This window comes from Phoca vitulina, unplaced genomic scaffold, assembly GCF_004348235.1.
Source record: "Phoca vitulina isolate PV1807 unplaced genomic scaffold, GSC_HSeal_1.0 scaffold4, whole genome shotgun sequence".
NCBI lineage: Eukaryota > Metazoa > Chordata > Mammalia > Carnivora > Phocidae > Phoca > Phoca vitulina.
Genome location: NW_022589707.1, coordinates 47,908,077 through 47,917,782, shown reverse-complemented (window position 1 = coordinate 47,917,782; position 9,706 = coordinate 47,908,077).

Below are 9,706 nucleotides of genomic sequence, written 5' to 3'. Positions count from 1 at the left end.
AGTTGTTTCAGGCATTGAGTGGGAAATGGAAAGTGGAAAGTGGCAGTGTCACTTAGCTTGGGAAATTGCCATTAGATTTCTATCTATTGGATGGGCAGACACTTGTCAAAGGTATGCCAAAGACTCCGAAGTCAGAAGACACAAGATGAAACTAATTATTTGAGTCAGTGCGAATTGAGGCATTTGGATAGTGGGTAGAAGAATGTCATATGGGTTTACCAATCTGAGGCTTATTTGCTTACTTTAATTTATTGTTTAGTGTTGTATAATTAAATTCTAAGAGCTTCTGAGTATGGAGAAATGGAGGCATGCAGAGTCTGTAAGCTAGAAGGAGTATGCATTACTGTTGCATTTCTGTAATATAGTTTTATTTTAAATGTGGCAAAAAAGCTCACAACTTATTTATTTTCCTAAGGTATGCCTTTCTGTAAAGTGAAGTCCCCTTTCTAATAATGCCAGTGATACTGGATTCCAATATTATGGCTTTTTGTATCAGAGGTTCTTAAAATAACTCTGTAATCTAGTGACTTTAAATGATTCTACAGTCTAAAATGACTATCTAAATAATATATTTATAATCCAAGGCAAAGATTCAATAATGATTAAAAAAAATAACAGAGATCCCAAACTAGTGACCTTGTGGACCCATACAGTTTTATGAAGATTCAAATCAGTTATAACTTTTAAAGATTTAAGGTTTCCCTGAAAATGCAATTCTCAGCTTCTTTTGAAGAAGCTCTGTAGGCTGTTTGAGCACATTCCTCAGTGCTAGCAGGGATTCCTAGCCTGTACTGTCATCTCCCTGACCCACCTGCTTTTCTCATTCACCTTGTCTAGCCCCGGGTGGCATTTGAATCCAAGACATCTGACTCAGACTTATCTTCAGGATGCTTACCATTAGAGTCTTTAAAAAAAAAAAATGAATCGTCAAAAAGAAATGAAGTAGTGATACATGCTACAAAATGGATGAATCTTGAAAACATTATGTTAAGAAGCCATAAAAGACCAAAAAAACCCCAAAAATAAATAAAAGAAAATATGTGAAACAAAAGAGAGAGAGAAAAAAAAAAAAAAAAGGAATGGGCTAAGTGGTGGCGCTACCACCCGGCCTCCACATCTAACCAAGACAATTTTCAGAGGCAGCCACGTTTGGGGAATTCTCTCTTTCCTTTAAGCTTTTCAAACTGTTCTCATCACTTAATGTGAAATTTTGAGGAAGGCATTTTGCCACTGGAGTCAAAACCCCCAAAGTCAATAAGACAAACAAGCAGATGAGATAGTACTGACTGAAAGTATGTGAGTAGATATCTCTCATAATCTTCCACCATCCTGAATGTTCACATGTGCCTGTTACAGCAGGGATTGTCTGCCAGGGGGGCAGGGACGGACCAGCGGTGCCCAACCCCCTGAGGTATTCCTCATGCTGGCTGTGTTGGGAAAGATTCTGTACAGCAGCTTCAGAGAAACAGGCATGTTTGTGCTTTAGGTCATCAACTACTTTTTTATGCTGTACTTGCTTCCAGAATGTTTAACCGGAAGTTGTGGGATCCAACTCTTTTAACGTAGACGGGGGGATGACCAAGACCCCAGAGTGGTTAAGTACACTCGGGTAATACAACTAGAAAAAAAAATATTAAAGAGTCAGAATGACTGATATGAATGATATGGATTTAGCTTTTGTTTCTCCCCCTCCCTACCACTCCCCTCTCCTCCCCCTCTCCTCCTCCTCCTCCCCTTCTTCTTCTTCCCCTTCTCCTCCTTCTCCTCCTCCTCCTCCTTCTCCTCCTCCCCCTCCCCCTCCTCCTCCTCCTCCTCCTTCTTCTTCTTCTTCTCTCCTCTCTCTCTCTCTCTGGCATTTAATGGATATTGGAATCAACTTCTATCCATACTTTTCTGTGAATGGGGGGAATGGTTAAACTAGCCTAATGATTATCTGGAGATTAAAATTTAATTAAATGCTTCTTAAAAAAAGATATACCTTTCATACAATCTTAAAAGACTATGTCCTTTGGGGCGCCTGGGTGGCTCAGTCGTTAAGCATCTGCCTTCGGCTCAGGTCATGATCCCGGGGTCCTGGGATCGAGCCCCGCATCAGGCTCCCTGCTCAGCAAGAAGCCTGCTTCTCCCTCTCCTGCTCCCTCTGCTTGTGTTCCCTCTCTGGCTGTTTCTCTCTCTCTGTCAAATAAATAAAAATAAAATCTTTAAAAAAAAAAAAAAAAAAAAAAAAGACTATGTCCTTTAAAAAAAAAAAGAAAAGCTTCTGATTAAGGACATTGTCCTACTGTTTCTAAGTAACAATCATTTAGAAATAATTCATGGGCTAGAGGATTATATAACTTTTGGAAAACATATAAATATTGATGATAAAAATTTAGTGCAGAAAGAACAAACTTGAATAGTTTTATGGAAAAAATAGAAACCTATTTCATGCAAATTATTCACAAATTGGAAACATAAAAGGTACTTTAGAAGAGAATATGCAGTTTCTTCCTTTTACAGGTATGCTATTTTTCGGAGTTCTCATTTTTTAAAAAAACTTGAGTATAGTGCTTTAGAATTCTTAAGACATATCCATACACATTTTGTCATTTTATTTTTACAGCCTTGTGTAAAAAGGCCAAGAAATTATTGTTCCCATTTTAGAGGTACAGAGACTGAGTCTGAATGAGATATGTTTTGAATCACTTTCTGGAGGGTCACCCAACCATGGAGACAGCTGTGGAACTCCTTATTCTGACTTTCAGTCCAGAACTCTCTCCACTGCATTACCCAGGCCCTCAATTTGCAGTAGAATCTTTTCCAAAGCAACACAGAAATTAAATGTCTAGTCCCAAATGTGCTACAATGCTAAAATATGAGATGTGATTTAAATTAATTGTCACGTTCTGTGGTAAAGAAAAGAAAATATTATTCAAGTTTAACCTTTGAGACAAATTCATATGAACTCAGCCAAACACTTGGAGAAAATTCCACAAAACTACTCCATGGAAGGTGAATCAAATTTAGCCAAAACCATCTGCAATGTCCTACTACTGTTTAAAGTGGAAGCTATTCCCTTGTGGTACTGCTTTGAATGCCATTTCTCAGAATATATTTTTGTATCATCCTGACATGCTGAGAAATTGCTAAGTTCTTTCTAGATATTTCCACTTTTTAATTGCTTGAGCAAATGGATAAAAACAAGTTTTGCAGCAGTCAGACTAACAGTCTCCTTGGATTTCCTGGTTCTCATGTCTTTTGTGGATTGACTGGTATAAATGAGCAGTGAATATAAAAAAGTATTGCAACTATTCTATTTTTTAAGATCTTAAGACCAATGTTGTCTAGTACAGTGGGTAAAAGTTCGTCCTCAAAATCAGACATTTTCCAGCTGTCTGTCAGCCATGTGGATAAATTGCTTAAGCTCTTTAAGCCTCGTTCATTCATTTATTCATTTCAAAATATTTATCGACTCCATCACATAATAACAAATGCCATGAAATATGTTAGAGGCTAAAGATTTGGCAGTAAACAATGAAGACAAAAAATCTGTCCTCGTGGGGCTTCCATTTTAGTGACTCAGTATCACTGAATGTAAAATGGGGATAATTATATTTACTCCATTGGATAATTGCTGGGATGTTATAAAATTAGCCCTGGCCTAGAAGTGTACTTGTGCACATTAGATGATCTAATCTTTGTCTTAAGCAGGTTGGAGAATAGATTTGAGGAATAATAACTTCAATTCCAAAATACCCTCCTATGTAGTTAAGCTGAGATCCTTAGTGGAAGTGAAAATAAATGAGAAAAGCCCAAATAGGACCCAGCAAAGGAAACATGTCATAAATGAAAAGTGCTAATTTAGCATATATCACTCTCTCTATTTTTACCTTTTTATTTGAAATAATTTCAGACTTTAGAAAACTTTCAAAAATAGTACAGAGGGTTTTAGTATATCCTTCATCCAGATTCCTCTAATGTTAATATCTTGAATAACTGTTTTTTGTTCCAGGATCCCATCCAGGATATCAGACTGCATTTGGTTGTCATGGTTCCTGAGTCTGTTGTCTGTCAGTTCATCAGCCTTTCCTTCTGTCCCATGACTTTGACATATTTGAAGAATACTGGTCAGGTAGAATGTCCCTAAATTTGGTTTTGTTTGGTTGTTTTTCTCATGGTTAGATTGAGTTTGTATATTTTGGCAAGAATAGTACAGAAGTGATGTAGTATTCTCAGTCTACCTATAGGAGAGGTTCAAGATGTCTTACTACTGGTGATATTAACCTTGATCACTTGGTTACAGTGGTTTCTGCTGGGTTTTATCTTTGTAATTAATAAATATCTTGGGGAAGATACTTGGAGACTATGTGCTTCTCCCCAAGACTTGATCCATTAATTTTAACATCCATTGGCAGATTTTGCTTGCAATAATTATTGTTGTGTTCTAATGGAGATATTTCTATTTGCTTCATCCCTTTTACATTTATAATTATTATTTTTTCTCTAAGGAAGAGCTATCTCTTCTCTTTCATTTGTTTATTCAACTTTCATGAACTTGTGGATTTTTATTGTATACTATGGTTATAATCCACTAATATTTTATTTATTTTTTACTCAGTTGTTCCGTTTGTGACCATTAGGAACTTCTTTTGACTTAACCCCTGTGTCCTTTCCACATGTACCCAGCCAGGTCTGAATACTTCCTTACTCTCTGTCACAAGATGCCTTTCTTTACCTTTAAGGAGAGGATGTCAGGTCCTTTGAGAACATAACCTGTGTAAGGCTTTAATATTTTTTTAATGCTAAAGCCGGGAAAAGATTATCTTCCAAGACTTTGTCCAGGAAAGATTAATGTCAATGGATGTCTTTACTCCAACATTGTACCAAGTACTTCTCTGTTTTCAAGCTAAACTAGTCATATTAAAGAATCTGTTTTCCTATATTCCCTACTTTATATAAGGGTGATGGCTTAAGTACATCAATGTACCATTGAAATTATTTCTGAACTCTCTTCTCCTCCCTGACTTGGTGAGGGTATCACAGCATCCAATGTGCAGTGATGTGTATTTTGGTACATAAAATGAATGAGGAGAATTTTATTCACTTGACATTACTCACCAACACTCCTTAGTTCTGCTGGATCTGGGAGTGTGGGGTCAAGCCAAATTAAATGCTATTTCCAGAAATCTGTTAGGTGGACTTATTGGCTCTGTTATACATTTTAAGAGAATGAGAAAAACACACCCACTCTGTAGAAGGGAGGCTTTAGTGTAATTTGTCTATAGTGTCTATCTTCTTCTAGAACAGAGGCTAGCAAACTATGGCCCTTGAGCCAAGTTGAATTAGTTGCTTATTTTTTGTTTTTTGATCACCTGCAAGTTGTTTGTTACATTCTCAAATGGCTGGATTTTATAGTTATATGAATCCCTACATAATATCCTCAGTTTTTTCTCCTGGCCCTCAAATCTTTCCTGACCTCTGTTCTAGAAGTCATTCCTCTTTGCTTTGCTCATGCTCTTCCCTCTGCCTGAAACATTCTTCTTTACTTTGCTCAGTTGACTGATGCCTACTTGTCCTCCAGGATTCCCTATTGTGCAGTCCTTCCCTACCTTACCATGCAGAGTCAGAGGTCTGTCTTTAGACTACCTATACTATGAGCCTGTAGTATTAGGGCACACCTCTTTTCTAATTCAGTGGTGTGCTGCAGCTAGTTGATGGGACCCAATTATATACATCTTTTCTCAGCTCCACATTCAGTGACGTTATACTGATACCCTGAAATTGATCATGCTGGGAGTATTTACACTGTGTAAATTGGCAAACTGCACAAGCCAGTAATTTCCTCTCCCCACTGCCCTCCAGAAAGCTGGGCATTTAACTTTACTAGCACACCACTGCTTATCACAGTGGTTTTTATGTGCTTGGTTTTTGCTTTGTTTGGTTTTTTCTTTTATTTCTCTGATTCTGCCATCAGAATCTGAGCTACTTAAGGATTGATTCTGAATTTTATTCATCGTTCATAGTGCTTTATATATGGTAGGCTATTCGTACTTTTTGAATTAATGAAAAACTGAGTGAAAGTTGTATACATGGGGGAAAAACTTTTTCTGTAATAATTTCTAAATCTAAGGAATAATAAGTTAACATAATGGCCTAAAACTTATGTAAATCAAAGATGTTTGCTTAAAGTAACCATTTTCAGATCCTCAATACAAAGTGAAGAATGGGAAAAGTTAGGGAATAGAAAGAGATTGGATAATGAGATAATAGAATTTCCTAAAAAATCATAAATTCCACAGTGCTGGTGGCATTCTGGAATAAGCCTTGAGGCTTTTTGATTCATGTCCCAGGCTGTTTCCACTACACTGGACACCAGCAATTAGGCCAGATTTGCCCAAAAAAGAACCCCCATCTCCTACATCTATATTTTCTTTATTCTTAGGCTGATGTTCGCTTAGTCTCTTCCCATTCTTTAATTTAGATAAGTAGACTAGGGGAGAGAAAAGGCTGTTGCAGAGAGTCTGCAATAATGTAAAAACTAGGAAACTAGATCCATTTCTCCCCTACAATTATTGGTAGAAAATGAGTGGAGAGAGGAAGCAAGGAAAAGATGTCTTTGTCAAAATTAAACATGCAGAAATGTAATAACCTACGTTCATATTCTGGGACATTATAACTTCAGAAAACTCACTTCTTATGACCAGTGTACCCTTAACTTGGTACAAAAATAACGCATACATACCAAGATACATTCTATATTACTCAGGGTGCCAGGTTCCTTTGGTTCATCTATACAGCTTCTAATCAGGAAAAAGGAACATATTTCAAAGGGCAAAATGATTCCCTACATATCCTAGTCAACCCCTTTCTGGGACTCCTGGGGTCCAGGTGGTACTTCAGTTCTATGACTATGAATGTAAAATCAATTCTCTAATTTCTTCTTCTGTTTCTTTCAAATTAAACTAAGAAAATATTTCATGGGTATAATACAGTACACGTACTTTAAAGTAGAGAAAGTGAGGCACATAATTTATATCCTGTTAGAAAAGTCACAATTATCCTTGGTCATAGAGGCAAACCCAGAGAGAAGAGGCTATTTTTACAAACTGAAAGACAGTGGAAGAAATTGGAAATCAGTGCTCCTATGTCTAAACTCAATACCTGAGTCCTTTAACAGGTTTTATGGTTTTAATGTACAATTCTTTATCACTCTATTTTATGCGTGAAAACTTTACAGAATGTGAAATTCTTGTTTTATAAAAACAATATATCTATCAAATATATGTTTTTTCAAACGACACACAGTCTACTCCCCAGAAAGTTACTCTCTCATTCCCCTCCCACCACCACTGAGAATCATTGCAAATGATCAGTTGGTCTGTGATGAGTAATCATTTTTCATTGTCCCATTGCATTCAAAATAATAAAGCTAAATACGTCAACTGTCTTTATGTTTGCATGACTTACTCAGTATTACAGAAGGCAGCTGGAATATGAATTGTTCAGGGTTAAAGTAAATTGCTTTCCAGTTTTAAATACAGAATCTTTTTCATAGTCCCAATACTCATAAGTGCTACTAAAACTATTTCACAAGTGCAGTCCCAAAATCTTCAAGCAGTTCAATAGTCCATGCTGTCTCAGAGCAAAAGAGAGAAAGTCCAAGTGATGATGTTGCCAAGGGAAGAGGGTTGTATTTGGCTCTTCTACTTGAAGGACAATCTAGCTACTGTGAAAAGCCTGGGAATTTGACTTCTGTTATAATTGGATCAGATCTTTCCAGCAGCTCCTTCAAGGGGATATTAGTTTCATATGGAACCTGTAGTTCTTCCAATTTGAGGCTTTGATCGTACAAATGAATGTTGAAATGCTGATCTAGAATTGGTGACTGGATTTGTATTCAACTGTATAAAAGACACAAGGGAGTGGGCAAATAACTAAATGGTCCATTTACTTAGGAGGCATGGTGCTGGTCTAAAGATGATGAAAAGATTGTCTAAGGTTTTTCAGGAGATTTACTTTTATTGCTAAATTAATAACCACTCTGTATTATAAAATCTGAAGTTGCTACTGAGCTATGAACAATCAAACTGCAGATTTCTTGAGGAAATGTTCTGTAATGTTAATGTTTTGGAGATATCTCTGCCATCATTATTCTTAATTCACCATGTGGTTAAAGCTGATACATCTGAAAAGTTTGTGGAATCCTCTTTCAAAATGTATTATATTTGATGACTATGCTAACTGGATATAAGCATCCCACTCAGGATGTATTTGAAATTAAATATGACATTTAGCTTTTTTTGAAAACAAATTTTTTATTATAGGATACTTTTGGATTCATAGAAAAGTTGCAAAGACAGCGGTTTTTATACACCCAGTTTCCCCTATTGTTAACATCTTACATTAGTGTGATGCTTTTGCTGCAACCAATGAACCAATATTAATTCATTATTATTAACCAAAATCTGTACTTCATTCGCATTTTTCTTAGATTTTAGCTAATGTCCTTTTTCTGTCTCAGAATACCATCCAGGATACCATATTAGTTTTCATGTCTCCTTAGTCTCATCATGACTCTGACAGTTTCTCAGACTTTCCTTTTTTTGATGTACTTGACAGTTTTGAGGACTATTAGTAGGTATTTTGTAGAATATCCCTCAATATTGGTTCTCTGTTGTCTCTCATGATCACACTGGAGTTACAGATTTTAGGGAGGAAGACAACAAAGTTAAACCTACCTAGATGAAGTAGTGTATGTCATATTTCTCCATTTTAAATTTACTATTTTTTCTTCCCTTTTCATACTATGCTCTTTTAAAGGAAGTCACCAAATGCAACCTACACATAAGGAGTGGGGAATTATGATTCACCTCTTTGAGTAGGAATATGATATAAAGTATTTGGAATTTTTCTGGACAGGAGATTTGTCTTTCTCATTCATTTATCTATTCAGTTACTTATTTCTATCACTATACACCCATAAATATTTATTTTAACACCAATGTAATATTATTTATTTTGTTGCTCAAATTATGTCAGCTTTTGCCATTGGGAGCACTTTTGGTTGGCTCTGGTATCTCTTTGACATACCTCCTCTCCTTCCAACCCAACATTGTTTTGTTTTGTTCCAGTGTTTTCTTACACTATAAGATTTTTGGATGCAAGCTCATCTTGTGTATTCCATGAATTCAATCCTAGAATCAGCCATTTGGGATTTAAATATCAAAATCAAACTTTAGTCAGTAATTCAACAAATCTGTGTCTATCTTTTAATCTTCATTGCTCATCAATGTAAACTGTGTTAGTAATAAAAATAGAAGCTTCTATTTGGTTGCTAATGGATTATTTTAGAAAAGCAAGTGACTTGGTGGCTTTTAAAATTATAATCAAAGATGTATTACTCTAATTACTTCTGTTCAAACCCAAAGAACATTAAGTTAAATATCTCTAATTCGACTAATCTGATGAAATATCATCTGTTTGAATCATGACCTTAAGAAATCATTCTTGGCTAAAAAAGGAGAGTCAAATTACTCTATGGGATATTTGGGAATATGCCTCCTGGCACAAAAGGCTAGATGTTCTGAAAAAGAATAGTTCTGAAATAATGAACAAGCAGCTAAGTAAGATTGTACCTGGGCTATAATTTGAGAACCTGGCAGAAGAAAGAAAGAAAGAAAGAAAGAAAGAAAGAAAGAAAGAGAGAGAGAGAGAGAGAGAGAGAGAG